Consider the following 19,517-nt stretch of genomic DNA (forward strand, 5'->3'; position numbering starts at 1 on the left):
TATCTGTTGTTTTATGTTCAATTTAAATAGGAATATGCACTGAAAAATCACCTAGCAAGCTTCGTACTTTAAAGCTGATCTTGGAAACTATGAAACTCGCATAATTCTCACTTTTATCTGTCACCCTAACTGTAAGAATATGTGTCGAAAGAGATCTCAAATACAACGTAGCCCAATGTAATGCGCTCCTATATATAAACTGCATATCTGGGGGTGCTGCACTAGAGATCTCTCAAACACACTTGGCGGCTATATGTATCCCGTTAGATGGATGTCATTGCCTGTCGTACGACCGCGCGGGCCTATTCACTCCTAAGGAAAAAGCGGCCGTACGTAAAAAGATACGTAGGTTTTGGTCGCACGTCGTTATCGCTTGTCCACAAATTGTGTGAATGATAGTAATGTTTTTTATTGGTCAGAAATTACCCGCAATGGCAGCCTATTGGCGCTGAATTGATGCAGGGTATTATTACAGGTTTCACACAATACACAACAAAGTTATATAATATCTTATCCACACTTGCATTTTGTGAAACTGTCGCAAGGGTTTGGGCGACTGCCATTCGGCGCCACCAGGTGACCTCAATACGACCTTCCCCAACCGAAGTCAGGTACCCATTAACACCTGGGTGGAGTGAGGAAAGTCGTGTAAAGTGCCTTTCCCAAGGGCACAAGATCGGTGACATGACAGGATTCGAACTCTGGACCTCTTGGTTCTGAGTCGAACGCTCTGCCGTTGCGCCACACGACCCCACACGGGGTCTGTATATGCGTCCGTCTGTGTGTTTGTGTTAGAAAATAAAACAAAAATATTCAGTTTTGTTATAGATCATAGGTTACTCAATGATACTTGATGCAGCGTTGTTAAACATCCTCGGTATTTCTTGGGTTTGCAAATCAGAGTAGCCTGGTCACCAGTCTCTACGGGTAGGCTTAGGTGTGTTTTACCGGACCCAGTCTGTTATTTTGACCCCTTTCTGTCAGATTGTCTTATTAGCTGCCATATAGAGTTTCGCAGCCATCGTAGTTTCGCCGCAACCGTAGGCGGCGAGCTAACTAAATCCAAGGCCGTAAACCAACACCCCGAGCGGGCTAAGCTCTCTGGGCGGGCCGGGGTCACTCCCAGCGCCGTAGAGATGTCGGCTAACCGCCAATGGTATGGTTTCCGGGCTAAAATCAGAGTGGCTGAGGAGGTGAAGTCTGCCATCGCCGGTTGCCATGTTTTTTCTAGGTCTTTTACCCACTGTTTCGTATTGGTCTTCTCCATAGCCTTGTATTACTTTTCCAGTAAGTCTGTCTGTCTCTCCTTCTCTCTCTCCCTCGCCCCTCCCTTTCAAAACAGTTAGTAAAATAAATTGCGGGCAATGTTTCGTCTTAACATCTTTTTTTTTCATGACACCATGCAGTTACATCAGAAACATGATGTAATCCCGACTCGTTGGTATTAGAACAGCCGAAACTGGCGTCACAGAGTAATTACAGATTAAGTATGACGTCTTGCAACGAACATCAACTAATATCTGAATCAGACTTGTCGCTGTTCAAAACGCAGTTTCTTACAACATGCCGCGTTATAATTTGTGCCAATGTTATGCTATGCCCGATTTCCGAATATTCTTTCCCTGCCTCGAAAGAAGCAGCGCGAATGTAGATATTGCATAACCGGTTACCGCACGAGTAGTGCACTCCTTCGACGCCTGATTTGGAGGCTAACAGCGCTGCTTTGTTTGTTCCTCAAGTCTTCATATGTGTTGGTACATGTTTTAGACCTGGAATTGCGTAGAATAGTAACATTGAAAAGGAGAATGTTAACAATTATGCGGTGTTTTATCTCGTCTTCGAGAAATATTTCAAATGTTTTTTTTTCCTAAAAGAGTTATTCCTACACCTATTCAAATCTTCGCACTGTGATTCTTAGATTTGAGAGAGGCACAAAGTTTCCCACGTTGGCGCCAGAGAACCTCGCTCTCCGTACCTTTCCGACATGCGTCTATCACGCACATATCACGCACTAGGTGGAAACAATTTCAAATATAGATGCCTCTAGACCAATCAGAGTTTGCCAAGTCATGTATCTTCCTGTATGTCATGTCAGGTCCATTTACCCGTCGCTGAGGATTATCAGTCTAAAAACTCTAGATGTACTCATTGCAGCTTTGTTATACATCCGTGTGATACATACGCAGTTCTGTCTGTGTATTTGTGTCTAAAAACTCTAAATGACACTCAATGCAGCGTTGTTACACATCCATATTAGTTTTGCTTTTTCGAATGTGTAACCGGAAGAGTTGCAAAGCAGCATGGCCAAGTAGGTGAGGTTTATTAAAGGTCCTTTAAGCCCCCGTCACAAATAAGAAATTCAGCTCGGCCGACGTGTTGTCGAGCTTCAAATGTGCATTTTCGGCCGACGTCCTGTCGATTACGCGGGCGTCTGGCGATCTTGAGAAATAAAAGTTGATCCAAATATTGACCGTTTAACAGGTAAGTCGATTATGACTTTGTCCATGTCGAAGAGATGGTACCATCTCATGGGGGATTTTTAGTTTTTAGTGTTCGAAGGAAGTCACTCGAGATTTTCATTGGAAAATACGGTCGACGCACGTAGGATTTGGAAATTCGGCGAGCTTCGGGCGATCTACAAATTCGGCCGACGCTCACATGAATTGTGACGCCGGCTTAACCGATTGCTTCCTCTTGGTCTCCTCCACAGCCGTGCGTTTCCCTTCCAGATAGTCCATCTACAGATTATTATTTTCTGAAACCTACAACCTACGTCCTGATGAAACAACAAGACTCCCATGATTTCATACCTTTGCCAAATAATGTTAACGTTTACCAGGGACATGAATTATGTCACCATAATTCATTCCACAACTGATACACCACGAGCATAAAAATACAGTTGTAGTGAAAGCTCTGTCCGTCTCTCTCTCTCCTTCTCCCTCTCTCCCTCGCCCCCCTCCAAAACAGTTACGTAGAATACATTTTTGAAAATTTTGTCTTTACACCTTTTTTCAACGGCACCAGTTACTTCAGAAACGTGGATGACATCCCGACTTGTTGGTATTAAAACAGCCGAAGCTGGCGCTATTGAGTAATAACAGATTAAAGTATGACGTCCTGAGTCTAAACTAGTCTCTGAATCGGAGTCGTCGCTGTTCAAACCACTGTTTCAAAAACATCCCGCGTTATATCATTTGTGCCATTATATCATGTAACGTTACGATTTGCGAATGTTTTCTATTATGTGCCTCGAAAACAGCAGCGTGAATATAGCATGATTAGATATTACATAAACGGTTACCGCAAACCCAACGCCCTCCTTCGACGCCTGCTTTGGAGGCTAACAGTGCTGCTTTGTTTGTACCTCAAGTCTTCATGATAAGTGTTAGCACATGTTTTAGAAGCCCTAGAATTGTGGAAAATCATAGTAACATTAACGGTTTGCCTACCTTAAAACGTAAAGAATAGAAAGAATTATGCAGCGTTTTACATTGTCTTCGAGAAAAATTAGACATGTTTTTCTCCTAAAAGAGTTATTCCTACACTTATGCAAATATTCGCACTGTGATTCTTAGATTTGAGAGAGGCACAGATTTTCCCACGTTGGCGCCAGAGATCCTCGCTCTCCGTACCTTTCCGACATGCGTCTATCACGCACACATCACGCACCAGGTGGGAAAATGTTCAAATATAGATACCTTTAGACCAATCAGAGTTCGCCAAGTCATCTATCTGCCTGTATGTCAGGTAAGATATCACCGTTTGCCTGCCGCTGGAAGATCATTCTGCGAGCAGAGACGACCGTCATCGGACAGAGACAACTTGGTCAACTTTTCTGAGATCTATCTACCAGACAGAGCGACAAATAGCAATGGGTAATGCCCAGGCAAACAAGGTGAGATATTATCTAGACATCTCTTTAGATTATATTTTAACGTTTAGGTATTAACTCAGAGTGTTTTGTTAAAAGTTCTAAAATAAGTAACCTTGATATCAATGACAAGTCATCCAAAAACTGTATCAAATCTGATTTTTTACACCTCTTTTACCTCTGCATACGAATAACCACTATACTATGTCTTCCATTTTAGCAAACGAGACTTACAATTAACGTTGCATTCTTTTCTTTTTCTTTCTTGCCCAACGCAAAGACGGAAATGGCTGGCAAAAAGGGGGTAAGTACTCAACTTTATCTCAGTCCTTGTATTCTCTGGTCCCAACATGATACCCTTTCATCACACATGTAAAATAGTTGTCCTTATCATCCAACGTTACCAACCGGATGAAACTATCGGCGACAAATATTGTAACAAAATGATATATACATGTATTCTATGTATAACCAATTGAAAGCTTTCTAGAATAAATCACAATGCGACTGTCTAATGTTATCTGAGTGTTTCGTTAACCATACTGAAGCGTTATCTAAAGAAACAACAATATTGGATTAAATTTCTCGTCGACGACGACAAAAATGGACAGATAGACTAGAGGTCTCGGAGAGGGCTTAGTTTTTAGAACTCTGTTCTCTTGTGTAGTGTGGTCGTTTGTAGGGGAGGATGCACAGAGTGTGCCAGTTTGCAAGGAAGATTAGAACTCCTACTGAAGATTTGTCAGAACAGGACTAGAAGAACTTGTAAACTGTAGTACATCCGGACAGTCTTGTAAACATCTGATAGAATATAGAGGATTTATATCGAACATAGAGAAGAGACATATAAAGAGAGATTAATTTGATGTTGAAAAAAAAGGTGCTCGGTGTTAGTCTTTATGTTATTCAAGCAAGTTTCCCACGGCTTCCATGCTCTCAACAAGTTGAATAGAGAAAGAGCATGGGAGCCCCGGTAACTAACTATATGCCACTCCTACCTCGATCCCCCAGTCCTAAACAAGAAAGGTTTGCGTGAAAAAAAACTTAAACTTCTCAACGATAACTGAAGAAATTAGATAAACTGTAAATGTTTGTTGTTTCATGCACCTGATTCGGTTTGTATTGTGTTACAGCTGTTCAGTACAGCAGCTGCTGCAGCTGTAGGCATGGTGACTGTGAAAGCTGCCCCCATGGGAGCCAAGGCCTGCACCTACACCTCACCTGATGACACCAGGTACGGTAAACATGTTCTCCCCAGTCCGTATATTGAAAAACAAACTGTCCTGAATTAGTCATGATTAAAAGCAAATAATCAGCATTTGTAATGTATGGACCCTTATGCCCTCATCCCATGTGGATATTTCTTAAAGCTATCTTGTGAAGCTGCTCGGGGCATATTGAACAATTTATTCTTCGATCCCTTGTAATAGCACTATTTTGAGCTGTACAGTCTCCCAGCCTATGTCCCCTGACAGTTAGGTAATGTACGTAAAGAAGGCATAATGTTCTATCTTTAGCAACCTTAGATTTGCACTAGATAGCTGTATGATTGACATATTTTATAGAATTGATACGTCTTTGTGATAGTCGTACAGGCAGCATTCTTTAGACACTTAATATTCTTTTTAAATAATGTTTAGAGCTCTACCAGTGCTTGTATACCTTTTGTTATGGGTCGGCTGCTGACCTTTTTCCCACGCCGTCCTTTGCAGCATCGACAAAGGCTACAAGGTGTACCTGGGAAGCTGCGCCAATTGTCACAAGTAAGTAGTCGACTTTATCAGTGCTTGATGTGTTTTCCTTTAACGTGTCATCATAGCTGAGATAACAAATAGTAGAAATTTGTTTCGTCGTCCTGTTATGGGGCTAAAAATGATTCGTCTTTCACCATATCAAATTCCATTCAAAATTTAAGCTTCAAAGGAGGGGGGGGGGCTTCAAAAACTGATCAATGAAAGATTGATACAAACGATCTTATTTTGCTTAACTACTCTTTGGGTATGGCTAACATTGCTATAGAATTTCTTTGCTGTACCAGCTCAGTGACTCAAAATTTATATATTTCTAGGAGCAGCAAATGATCCCGTATCGGGCATCGGATGACGTCATTTCCGGCTAAAGGAATTCGAAGTGACGTAACCTACACGTAGCTTAGAGAATGTGACGTGCCTCTGATAGCTTATCACATTTACATATTTCCGTATAACAAGCAACATGTTATTTTTGCACAATCGAACTGTTTATACATTGTAACTAATGCATCCTTTAGACCCTTCTACATTGTATACTTGGATATCTCTGTACAACATCTATGGATACAAGAAAATTACATAGCAATTTGGTATTTAAAGTCGACAATGGCAAGACTAAGAAATTGTTCCAGTTTGTAGTAACGAAATAGACCCTGTTGAAGTTTGTTGATTCAGTTACAGTATCATATGTCCGTCTCATACCGCTAGCTTTTGTGCAGTAAAAACATCATGACACAGAGGACAAAGGAAACAAAATGATCGAACGAGCTACAGCAAACAGTAAGGAAAACAAAATGGTGGCGTACATGTTATCCAGGGAGGCTTACGTCACAGTAGCTTAGCATTAAAAATGGAACAATGGTATGTGATTGTGTATCGCTTTGTGCTGTAATAAAATCTCTTCAGCATTGTGTTCCAAACTCTGATTGTGCTTGTGTTATTTTCCGACGTATTATCTTGTCATAATATTATAGCTGAACATTTATATTTTAGCATGAAGGTTCTGTGTTGGTATCTGTTTTGGTATGGTCCATGATAAGTGTTTGATACTTTACATCAAAACGAGCAAGTTTAGTTCACCTCAAATTTTCAGTCGCTCTTACCTTTCTGTCGACCTTAGGAACACGTGACTCGAGTAATGAATCGAAATATGAATGAACATAAGAGGCAGAAGTCACATACACACTAAAAAGCAGAACCATATAATAAGTATATGTACATAAGGATAATATGTGAGTAGAGAGAAACCACATCAATACCAGGCCATGTAATCGTAATTTGATTTATGGCTATTAGTATCTACCGCCCCCCACCCCCATAAAAATAAACATTCACCCCTTTTCATCTATAAACACTTAGTAAAGATGCACAAGAAGCCAGTAGCGAACATTATTATAACAAAGTAAAAATGTGTTGAAAATCAAAGTATTGTGAGATCTTCGATCCTAAACCAACGAGAAAGGTAAACAAAAACAAGGTATCATCATAATGTCTTCAAACAGAAATTCAGGCAAATAAAACTGACTTGTGGAAGGACCCGACTTTACATTAAAGGTTATCATACGATGGCAGTGTATTTCTTGCCTTTTGAAGACATAGGACAATAGGGGGCATAGAGCAAACCTTTCGACGGGATGGGAGGGTGCCTTTGGGGAGGGGGGCTAAGGTAACACAAGAATGTTTAGACAGGACGCTCCACTGCAACCGCCATTCCCGATTACATATAGTGTACAGTCCCTTTGAGCAATATTTTTCAAACTCCTGTCCCAATCTCGGTAACAACATCACTTGTTGAGCCTTCAAATTTAAAAGCCAACAATTAACTATGTAACGTTATATACCAATTTGGTGTGATTGAAAATTAATGGGAAAAATAGATTTTGTAATGAGGTGTTTGAGGAGGAGTCATATTTTCTCACGATGATTATGGGTATTGAATGGAAACCAGTCCAAATTTCCCCATGTCAGCACCAGAGAAGCTCGCCCGCTGTCAGTCTGACATGCGTCTGTCACGCACACATCACGCACTAAATATTAACATATGACCAATTGTAGTAATTGACCTGCCTATTCAAAGTTTGTGAACATATTCGCAGGCTTACCGTCAGAGTTTGACAATCCCTTGGAGAACCTAAATTGTTTAAAGAGAAAACACATTCTGTGTTAAACAATTCTAGCTGTCTGTTGTGATAGGTTAATATCTGTTCCATGTACCGCTATTGCCCTCCTCTAGCATTTTTTTCCTCACAAAAACTCTTTCCCCATGCCCATACCTTAACATTTCAGCGAATAACAGACTTCTGAAGCGGTTGCATTTACGTTTTGGGGAGCACTGAGAAGTGATGTTCAACATTGGCTAAGGTTCTGTTTCCCTACTACTATAGATATATATGCCGTGAACTGCCTTTCCCATGTTGCCCCCCCCCCTCAAAAAAAGGAAAGAAACCGCCACCGAAGTCCACGAAGTAGGCTACTCATACTGGTCTAGGTGTGGAGTTAATCAGGTTTGTCAATAATAGAATTAATGAACCCCGCAGCCATGGACGGACTATATTAGTCTGGTTGGAAGGAAATTCATCGTGGTCATGGATTTTGTAATGAACTCCACGGTTTAAAAATTTAATACCGGTCTGAGGCCGTCGAGTTTATCGATATAGAGACGAACTCGCGCGCCAATATATAGGGAAATCCTAATATTGTACTTTTTAAAAGTCATCCACGGTATTGCAACTCTGTTTACACAACATCACAGAGGTCAACATGGGGTAAAGGGACGCATCAAATTCATACGAAAGCGTACCTGAAAGTAAAGGCTCCAGCCCCGATTCAATTGTAACCACAACAAAACCACTTCTTACACTTTTTAGCCGTGTTTGGATATAATGTTCTTTCGCATAATGTTATTATAATGTTATTATTAGAAAAGTGTATTTAAACAGGACCTGAAACCATCTGTATGTATGTCGCTTATTTCTACCGCGCGCTATCACGTACCTTTGCGAAACTTAAACTGGGGAGTGCGCACTATCAATGGAACATTCCAAAACCCGGGGAATACCCCTTCCCAGACGCCCCCGCCCTACAGGTGAGGTTACACCTGGGGACTTCCGCTTTCCGACGGTGGCGCCAGTCGCGAGTTGGGACCGTTACTTTTACCTGCAACCTTTTTTTCCGTAACAAGGCCGCTATTCTTTACTCCGAGCTGTACTGAGGACAAGACAGATCTCGAGAAGACTGAAAAGGTGGGTATATGTTGACTATTTGCCGCAGGAATACACGATACTTTGACATTGAAACTGCCCAATCTAATAGTACAGGTACATGTTCAATATGATTACAAGATCTACTAGTATAGTATCCTAACATTACATGAATTAACTTCCAGTGTCAATGGGCAATTTGCAGGAAAATATTTTTCATATCTAACACATGTTCCTCTGCAAAACAACTGGTAGGTGGAGTGAGGTTGTGTATGTGTGTGAGGGAGGGAAGGAGATAAAATATGTATGTAACCGGGCTACTATCTTGGTCTAGGTGATATAATAAGACTGGCATAAATAAGACACTGTTGCTACCGTACTAAATACAGGACTTATTAGTTTGCAGGAAAATATTTTTCATATCTGACACATGTTTCTTAACTGGTTGGTGGAGTGTGGTTGTGTATGTGTATGTGTGTGAGAGAAGGAAGGAGATAGTGAAAATATGTATGTATCCGGGCTACTATCTTGGTCTATGTGAATATAAGACTGGCATAACACAGTGTTGCTACTATAATAAGAAGTTGTTATTAGTTTGATAGGTAAAGACTTACCTAGGAGGAAAGTCGAATAGTTCAGATAGTTCAGTTTCTAGTCAGAAACCGCCACGTCATTTAGGGTAATTCCACGGACAGGGGAATTCCATGGCAGGTTTGTAACTTCGCTCCCCTCACCCACCCTAGCCCGATTTGACATTTCATGTTGTAGTATGTAAATGAGATGAAAGTTAACCAGCCTTTCCACGTCTAAACACCTGGCCAAACACAAAAGGTTTCTTGGACTACCTCACTGCCTTTAAATGATGGTACTCGGTGCGTAAACAGTAAACAAACAGTTCTTTTGAATTTCTGACATCGCTTGGACAAAGGACGGCGGTGTCCATGACGGTGGTCTATTATCAGGATACACGAAAACATTGTTCTGTTCAGTCTTGCGTCGAGGAGCAAATAGCAGCACTATCAGGAGTAGACTTGTAACAACAGGTGACGTGTACTCTTTAGATTCACGGATCTGACTTGTAATAGTCGCAAGTATATGTGATAGAGTTTGCCATCGTAACATTACGATATGCATATAGTTCAAACAAATATAAAGCATGATTGAAAGATGTCATACTCCCCATAATTATGACTTGGAACACAAAAGTTGTTTGAAAACAGTAACCGTATTTGCTTTCCTTGCAATCTGAGGTTCGTCTCTTAAGAATATTATATACCTTATAACTAGATTCATACTGGTCTGTTCGATATGTCATATTTCTAAATTTTGCTTAGAAAATTTGTCCACATACTTAAATTAACAAACTTATACACTAATGTCACATTGAACTTGTCCATATTTTGGCGTAGAGAGGGAAAACTGACTGACGGATATAATTGGGAACGTGTTTTCTGCGCGTGAAAAATTTGCGCGTGAAAATTTGCGCGTGAAGAATTTGCGCGTGAAAAAATAAATTTCTGAAAATATGTCAGAAAATGTGTAGTATAATTTACTTAGGCAGGAAAATGTGATCCCATGATACAATTTGCCATCTGACACCTGAATTTTTGGTTTGAAAATTCCTGATATTTCAGTCTCTTGGGAATAGGTCCCTTGGGAATAGTTACACTTTGTGGGGCTTGAAACCTTAACAGTTGAAAATCACTTAAATCTTTAAGAAAAACATAGTTAACTTACTTATATAAGGTTTTGTATTGTAAAATGTAACTATTTGAAGCTTTTCTCCATTTAGTAATTCTATTAGCCTAATTTCATCTTTTCTCAAGCAGATTCTTTCACGCGCAAATTTCAAACTTTTTTGCGCGTGAAAACTTAACATTTGAAAATCACTTAAAAATCACTTGAAGATTGAAAGAATAATATTTTGAACTGTAGAATGCAACAAAAGGATACTTAATTCCATTGTGTGTCATCTTTTTTTCAAGTTTTAAGCTTAAAACCCCCAAAAAGGTATTAAATCCCTTGGGAGTCATCTTAGATATTCCCAAGGGACCTGAAATTCAAACCCCGAATTCAGGAAGCAGATGAAAAATCATATCATGGGGTAACATTTTTCTGACTAAGAATTTTGTAGTGCACATTTTCTGACACATTTATTGAACTTTATTTTTTCACGCGCAAATTTTTCACGCGCAAGTTTTTCACGCGCAAATTCCTCACGCGCACGAAACCCCAACCCATATAATTGAACGAAAGACGTATACAATTTGTGGCCCACGAAATAAGCTGTCACACCAGTGATGGCTGTAACATTGTCCCATTTTTTGGCGTAGAATTTTAAATTTGAATTTTCGATTTCCGGGATTTTTACCTTTCATATCTTATCACGATCATTACAAGTTTCTTCATCTTCAGTTCAGTACAGTGGCGCTTTACCCCCAAATAGGTAAGACTCGTAAGAAGAATATATTTTGTAGACTTTTGGATTTTATGTAACATTGTTTCCCATTTTCTTGTAGTACATCTATTTTCGGACCCTGTAGACTAGAGACCTGAACCAGTAAAGGACACTGGACAAGCTCCTAAAAACCTCCTCGCGGCGGACAAGGACCAATATGCCTCCTTGACAACGGTGATCAGAGGAACAAGAGACAGGTTGCCTGATATGTTTACGAGTATTTGCGAAGCTTTAGTGTATTGAACCATTCACCTTTGACACCGAGCAGTATTTGACGAGAAGCTGGCACGAGCAATCTGTCACCTGTTTTTTTGTTCTCGTCAAGCTTATAAAACTAACACGGAGACCGGTGAGGTTTAAGAGACCTCCCCTTAGTGAGCCACAATTTCACCATGTTGAATGCCTGTGAGAAACTCCGTGAGGCGGACGCGAAGGGAAGGAGGTACGGACTAGCCCGTGCGGAGACAGGCTACCTCCGTGCCCTGGTGGACGCCGTAGCTGATAAGGACAGACTGCTGCAAGTGGAGCTGCTCAAAAGCCTGGGAGACGTGAATTTAGAGAAGGGAAGACTCGGGAAGGACGCAGGGAAGTTCAAAATGGCTTTGGAACTTTACATGGCTGCTGTGGTCCGGTGTCATAATAGGGATCAGGGAGAAGGTATAGAACACCGATACGAATACACGGAGAGGCTTTTACAAGGGGTGACGTCAAAAGGGTTACAATGTAAGAAACATTCAACGGAAGACGAGGAGACGACTACACCTGCAAAGGTGGCGGTAAAATTTCAAGACCTGGACAAGAGACGGGCTGCCGGTAACAACACAGACTCTGTGCTGGTTGGATACGCACGGTTGATGGTAGAGGGAATAGTAAACGAGACCAACATGTTAGAAACAGAAGCGATCAAAAGTCTCGGTGACGTGTACCTGAAAAGAGGAAAGGAAACTAGAGATACTAGACACGTGACCACAGCTACTGCTCTGTACAACACGGCACTGGCGCGGTGTAACAACGTTCATGGAACAGTTGTCATTGTTCACCGCTTACTGTACACCGCAAAAGTCAGGCAAGACATCACCACAAATAAACCAAAGGTAAGCGAAAGCGAAGATGTTTTCACATAGAATGATAGCAAGTTCTTACATTGATGTATGTACCGCACTGTTCTTTCTTCATTCTGCTAAAAAAACTTATTTGGGTTGATTAAATTTTTGTGGTCCGAATATTTCAAGAAGTGGTAAGGGTATTTTACTTATTTTGGATGCGTATTACGTAACGTACGTTATCTCTTATTGGCCATGTAAAGACATAAAGTTGTGAAAGTGTGTTCAGTATTTTGGGTAGATAAAGGTTTTAGTGTAATGACGAAATGGACAATACTTCGTTATTGATAACCAAATATACAACCGATTATGTCACCACATTTATGCTTTTCCAAACATATATTATCATGTAACTCACACAACTTTCAATTGGATCTCATAGAGGTCAACTCGTACGAAACGACAACAAGACGCGAGAGGACGGAAGGGCAACTTCTCTCCTTTCTCAGCTGCACCCTCAAGTGACGTCATCAATGGTCGTCTAATGTAAGTACGGTGGTGGGGCAGCTTTAAATTTCTTGAAACTGTAGGTTTCTATGACGTAACACATTTTTTATATCTCATCATGAATTATGCAAATAATTTCCACATTTACATAATCTAGACAGAATTACGTCCATCTTAAACTTTCTTACACAAGTTACAACAAGGGTTCGGAGACCTCAAATCTCCATGAAATATATATTATACAAATCAGGTCCTCATTTGCATGATTAATATCTAACTATTTTTACCGTCACATGACTTCCAAAAGCCATCCAAGTATGAAATTCAAGTCTACCAGTAAGGAATTTTCTCATTGATTATGCAAATCAGGTCTACATTTGCATAACTTTTATGTATCAATGTTCCTTTATTTCTCAGTTACATATGTTGCATTTTTGAACTGTCTTACTATCGAACGGAGTAGGGCTATAAACGTTCCCCATTGATAACGCAAATTAGATTCTGTTTCATTATTTCAAGTAACACTTAAGCTATCCACATATTAAAACAAGTATACGGGTTTGGTTGTTTATACCTTTATGATATGGTTTGACCACTAGCTGTCGGGCCCCTGGGGAATATTTGACACAGCTTCACGACTTACAGGTGTGCCACAGCATATATGAGTCCTGTAATGGACGACACTGCAAATATAGATGTTCCTCATTAGTTATGAAACTTAAGTCCCAATTTGCATAAGTTACACTTCATTATGTACATCTCTGTCTAAGCTACCTGCATACTAAATGTCATAGAATCTTAGAAGATTTTGACAAAAACGCCCCTGCAGTTCCAGAGCAAGCCGCTGGGGGGGGGGGGGGGGGGCTAAACATAATTCCTTACATCACAAGCTATCTGCCACCAAAAGATAAAGACTATAACACGTTCACATTTTGCTGCAGTATAAACAAGGTCACATACCGCGGACTCAATATCAACCTTGACCTTTGTCTTCCCAACACACACACACATACTAAATATCATAACAATCCATCCAGACGTTCTTGACTTATGCTGACTACAAACATCCAAACACAGGCACAGACACGGCAAAAACACTATCTCCGTTTTCATGGATATAACTTTAAAATTCCTATCATTCCCCATTTAAGTAATTATTATGCGGACACGAGGACAGACACACAAAAGCGCTATCCTTATACAAACACACGCACACCCACAACCGCAACCACACACAGACACATCAAAACAATCATACAGTTTACATGGATATTATTATTCAGGAAATGTGGCATGACAATGTGTCGGTTTTTTTCAGAATGGCTAAAGGAGACGGTAACGTTGCAGATAGCTGTGTTACAACACAGGACGACGATGACAGGTGTGTACTTTACTAACATTAGTGTGAAACAAGGCCTATCGGCGTTTCACTTTCTCATATCTATAACTATTAGGTAAACTACAATAAGCTACAAGAGGTAACTCCTTAATTTTGGATTTCTTTAAATCACCCATTACTTTTGAAACTTATGGTAATTAGAATATGGTACTTTTAATTCAGAGGCGCTTAACATTAAGTAAGATGTATTTGCATTAAAAACACTTTGTAATGGTTTGCTGTTATCGTTATATTACATTATATAACATCCCTGCTTCCATTTTTACAGTATATACGAAGAGAGACTACAGGAAGGCTACAGGGCCCTGCAGACTGGAGACCTGGACAGAGCAGAACAAAGCTTTGCAGCTGCGCTCAAGTCTGTTCATGCCAAAGGTATGTCCTTTATTTTAGTTTGAATTTAGTCTTAAAGCTCTTTTTTAATAAACGCCGCAAGGCCCTTGGTCCTTGTAAACAAAGGGCTCGTGGTGTACTACAAACCTGTGATCTTTATGTCTGATCATCAGCACATCCTTCAGTATTTCAAACGAAAGCTGTTATATGACAGGTCAAACCACTGAGGACTACAACCTGCGTACTTTTGCGTGTGTAGGGTTTATAAGTGAAGGTCATTCAACAACAAAGCCTCAATGTCACAAAGACGACAATACAGATATGACTTGGATTGTATAGCACAATAAAAACAATATTGCATTTCATAAATTGTAAATTTTTGTTACAGACCAACACAGGAAGGAGGCTGAACCACTGTACAAGTTGGGCGATGTCTATCTAAAGAGAGGAATCCAATCAAAGGACGGGGAAGATTTCACCAAGGCTGCAGCACTCTGTAATGCAGCATTGGTGAGATCGAGGAGAGAGGATATACAGATAGCAATCCAGGAAATAACTCAATCATTCTTAAGGGAAGTCCTGAAGAGAAAACAGAACGTAGACAGCGAGGAGACAGACAAACACAAATTGATGTTGAAGGCTGATAGGGACTACGTTAAAACAGAGATCAAGAGAATTGAGAAAAAGGTAAATCCATATAGCCTGGATGAGAATGACCCAAAGATAAAAGAAGTGGAGATGAAGAGAGTTGAAAAAATCAAAGCACTGTTTCAGACACTTGTTGGACAGCGTGAAACGTTCATAACTGGTCTTATAGATGAATGCATGGAGGTAATAGGCCCCCCTCCCTGTAAGTACGCCATGATAGGCTTGGGTTCACAAGCCACAGGATTGGTTACCCCATACTCTGATCTGGAATTTGCCATTTTGGTAGAGGAGGAAACTGAGCATAATGTCAGCTATTTCCGCAACCTCACTCATTATCTGCACCTCAAAGTGATAAATCTGGGAGAAACCATTCTTCCGGCCATGGGAATAAGGTCCCTCAATGATTTATACTCAGACGACCCACTGGACAGCTGGTTTTATGACTCAGTAACACCACGCGGTTTTGCGTTCGATGGAGCTATGCCACATGCATGCAAGACTCCATTGGGCAGAGGTAGAAACAGCACAGGAACAAGCGAACTCATCCGCACACCAAGTAATATGACCAACATTCTAAAAGACGACCTTACGATCCATCTGAAGAAGGGCTACCACCTTGCTAGTATACTGGGAAATGTGTCTTTGATTACAGGAGAACAGAGCTTGGTCAATGAGTACCGGTCTATATGGACTCAGCAACTTGAAGAAAATGACAGGGAAGTAATGGCCAAAACTGTACTGAATGAGAATGCCTCTACGTTTCAAACACAGACACTCACCGCACGTCTGTTGAATGTGAAGAAAGAAATCTATCGCTTTTCAAGTCTTGCAGTGTCCTGTTTGGCGCTACTTCATAACATACAACCGACCACAATTTGGGAGACGATTCAGGAGCTGAAAAATAGTGGAGTCGTCAGTAGTGACAATGCGCACCACTTGCTGGTGATGGTCAGTATCTCAGCAGAACTGAGGCTGCGAACATACATGAGCAATCATGGTCAGGTGGAAAACATGTCAGCCTTAGCCTCAATGTCGACCGATTCTGGAATTGGGGAGAAGGTAAGGAAAGTGTTTCACATCTCAAATAAGAAGCAGCTCATGAGATACTATTATACAGAAAGACCATTGAAATACTTTATTTCTAAACGAACCGACTGTCATTCTTTTGAGAAGCGATCAATCTTTTATGATAGATCTTCCAGACTCAGGGCAGAGGTGTTTAAGAGTCTGTGTGATTTCCAGAATGCAAAGACCTGTGCAGAGCGAACACTACACTATTACCAGTCTAAATATAGCGAAAGCGCTGTACATTCTACTATTTCCGCCTCGCTAACCATTTTGGGTGACGCCTGGAGCGACCTTGGGGATTTCAGAAAGGCGGTCAATTATCATGAACAGTCGCTTCAGATGAGGCGGAGTATCTATGGTGAGAACACTGCACATCCGGATATTGCCAGCTCACTGAACGACTTGGGTGAAGTCTGGAGAAATCTTCGGGATCACGGAAAGGCAGTAGGCTATTATGAACAGTCACTACAGATGAGGCGGAGTATTTTTGGCGAGGCCATCGGGCATCCTGATATTGCCCCCTTACTCAACAACCTGGGTTGCACCTTGGGCATGCTTGGGCATCAAAGTAAAGCGGTGAGCTATTATGAGCACTCACTACAGATGATGCGGAGTGTTTGTGGTGAAGACATTGCACATCCTGACATTGCCGCCTCACTGAACAACTTGGGTGGAGCCTGGTTGGACTTAGGGGATTACAGAAAGGCAGTCAGCTACAATGAACAGTCATTACAGATGAGGCGGAGTATCTATGCCATTCTATGGTGACGACACTGCACATCCTGGCATTGCCGCCTCACTGAACAACTTGGGTTTAGCCTGGTTGGACTTAGGGGATCACAGAAAGGCGATCAGCTATTATGAACAGTCACTACTGATGAAGCGGAGTATCTATGGTGAGGACACTGCACATCTTGATATCGCCTTTACACTGAACAACTTGGGTAACGCCTGGGGGAGACTTGGGGATCACAGAAAGGCGCTCAGCTATCATGAACAGTCACTTCAGATGAAGCGGGGTACCTATGGTGAAAACATTAGACATCCTGATATTGCCGGCTCACTCATGAACTTGGGTAACACCTGGAGTAGGCGTGGGGATTACAGAAAGGCGGTCAGATATTATGAACAATCACTGCAGATGAACAGCAGTGTCCATGGTGATAACGTTGCAAATTCCGCCATTGCCTACTCACTGTACAACTTGGGTATTGCCTGGAATAGGCTTTGGGATCCCAGAAAGGCAATTAGCTATTATGAACAGTCACTGCAGATGACACGACGTATCTATGGTAAGGAAACTGAACATCCTGTTATTCTCGCCTCACTGAACAACTTAGGTGCCACCTGGGACGACCTTGGGGATCACAGAAAGGCGGTCAGCTATTATGAACAGTCACTACAGATGATGTGGAGTATTTATGGTGAGGACACTGCACATCCTGATATTGCCAACTCACTGAACAACTTGGGTGAAGCATGGAGAATCCTTGGGGATTACAGAAAGGCGGTCAGCTACTATGCACAGGCGCTGCAGATGAGGCGGAGTATCTACAGTGAGGACACTGCACATCCTGACACCGCTGATTTACATTAAGAATCTGTGTGTTGCTTGTAGGGACCTTTGTGACTTGGAAAATCCATTGATTATATCATGTTGGCCAAACAGATGGAACAAAACATCAGAAAATTACAAAAAATGCCATATCCAAAACGCCATATCCATATCCAGCTGTATATTCTGGCTTGTTTTTAATACAAGAATTTTTGAAAATATCAGATTTTAGACAAGACGTGCCTAATTCATTACCATTGACGCAATTTTAAATTTAGGACGAAAAACTTAATCTTACAGAAATCTGCTGTGTTGTTATCCTGAAATCGAACTCAGTTTACTGACATCTATATGACATTATTCTATGCTATGATTGGTTTAACGATAACCAAACCATTTTGTCTATCTTCTGTCTAACTTCTGTTTATTGCATTAAGCTATCTGATGCTTTCCTTACGTAAAACTGTAAATGCAGAAATGTTCGCGTGGTTTTATGTCCGCGGTTTTTGCCGCGAACTCTTCAGCGTGAACTTAGAACCACCGCGAAACTTTTTGCCTGCCTATGGCGGTAGCGCTACTCCTGTTTCAAACGCTAACTTAAAACTGCCACGAACACGCCATTCTCTTCTTCCCGGTATACCGCGAAATCATAACCAGACAAACGTTTTTGCATTTACAGGATGTATTTTTATTCGACATTGAATTTGATTTATTCTATTTTTGCCCTGATGTTACCTCGTCGGGTGCTTCGAGCTGTCGTCCTCCCTTTTAATAAAATTAAGTTGCTGACATGCGTGAATGGTTTATCTTGTAGATGAGTATTTTCCGTTATTGTGGTAAGTTATGACATTGCCTAGCAACATTATGCCTCAAAAAGCTGCCAAATCAGATTATTGTTTAAACAATTTTTAATTAAATTCAAAATAACTTTTAAAATTTTCTGACCACTTTATGTCTTAATCTTCCCTACAAGAAGTTTTGGTTGATATCTAATAGATGGTTTCCATGGCCAATTATCAATACTGTAAATTCATGTATTTCACGGAGACTTACTAGTAGCGGTAGGAGGGGAAAGGAGGTTCTTGTAGTGTTTTAGTTCGCGGTTGAGACAATTATGTAGTACATGATATATTTGTAAATAAATCACAATTTCGTCATGGACATTTTTAAACTGTGTGCAGTAATCAGAAAGAGAAATGAGGAAGACCACATATAGACCATCCTGCACATCAGATATTTACTGCAAACGAAATGTTTTCGTTACACATTTTGCGACTGACCATAATTGTCAGTACTCATTGCTCTTTTAGCATGATCACTCAGGAACACAAACACACGACGAAGCCTTATATGGAGGTAAGAACACAATGTCGTCAAGGTAGATGTTAGGGGGAGGACTGAAACCTGTTCTTGCTGTCACTTGCTGTTCCATTATCGGAGGGCTGTGTGAATCAGAAAAAAATAATAACAATTTGGAGAGTTATAATTGTTTTCTCTATTGCAAGTCCTTTCTTATTGCACACTTGTATCAGTTTTAAGATCCCTTTTAGACCATCGTTTGATCAAAATGCTCATTTGAAAAAAAAACAAACAAATGGAACAATATGTTCCCTCCCCTTGTTTGGGAGTAAAATATGATTAAGTTAAAAGAATATTTGTGAGAAAAAAACACATCATGGGG

General features: G+C 40.7%; 1 long non-coding RNA gene across 1 annotated transcript; it reads left to right on the plus strand.

Moving 5' to 3' along the window:
• Nucleotides 1-3,707: 3,707 nt before the first annotated feature.
• On the plus strand, nt 3,708-6,545 carry LOC136437624 (uncharacterized). Its single transcript, XR_010756202.1, has 5 exons — nt 3,708-3,898; nt 4,155-4,178; nt 5,008-5,108; nt 5,587-5,637; nt 5,943-6,545. It is a non-coding gene; the product is annotated as an uncharacterized lncRNA (long non-coding RNA).
• Nucleotides 6,546-19,517: the final 12,972 nt, after the last annotated feature.

This window comes from Branchiostoma lanceolatum, chromosome 6 (assembly GCF_035083965.1).
Source record: "Branchiostoma lanceolatum isolate klBraLanc5 chromosome 6, klBraLanc5.hap2, whole genome shotgun sequence".
Classification (NCBI taxonomy): domain Eukaryota; kingdom Metazoa; phylum Chordata; class Leptocardii; order Amphioxiformes; family Branchiostomatidae; genus Branchiostoma; species Branchiostoma lanceolatum.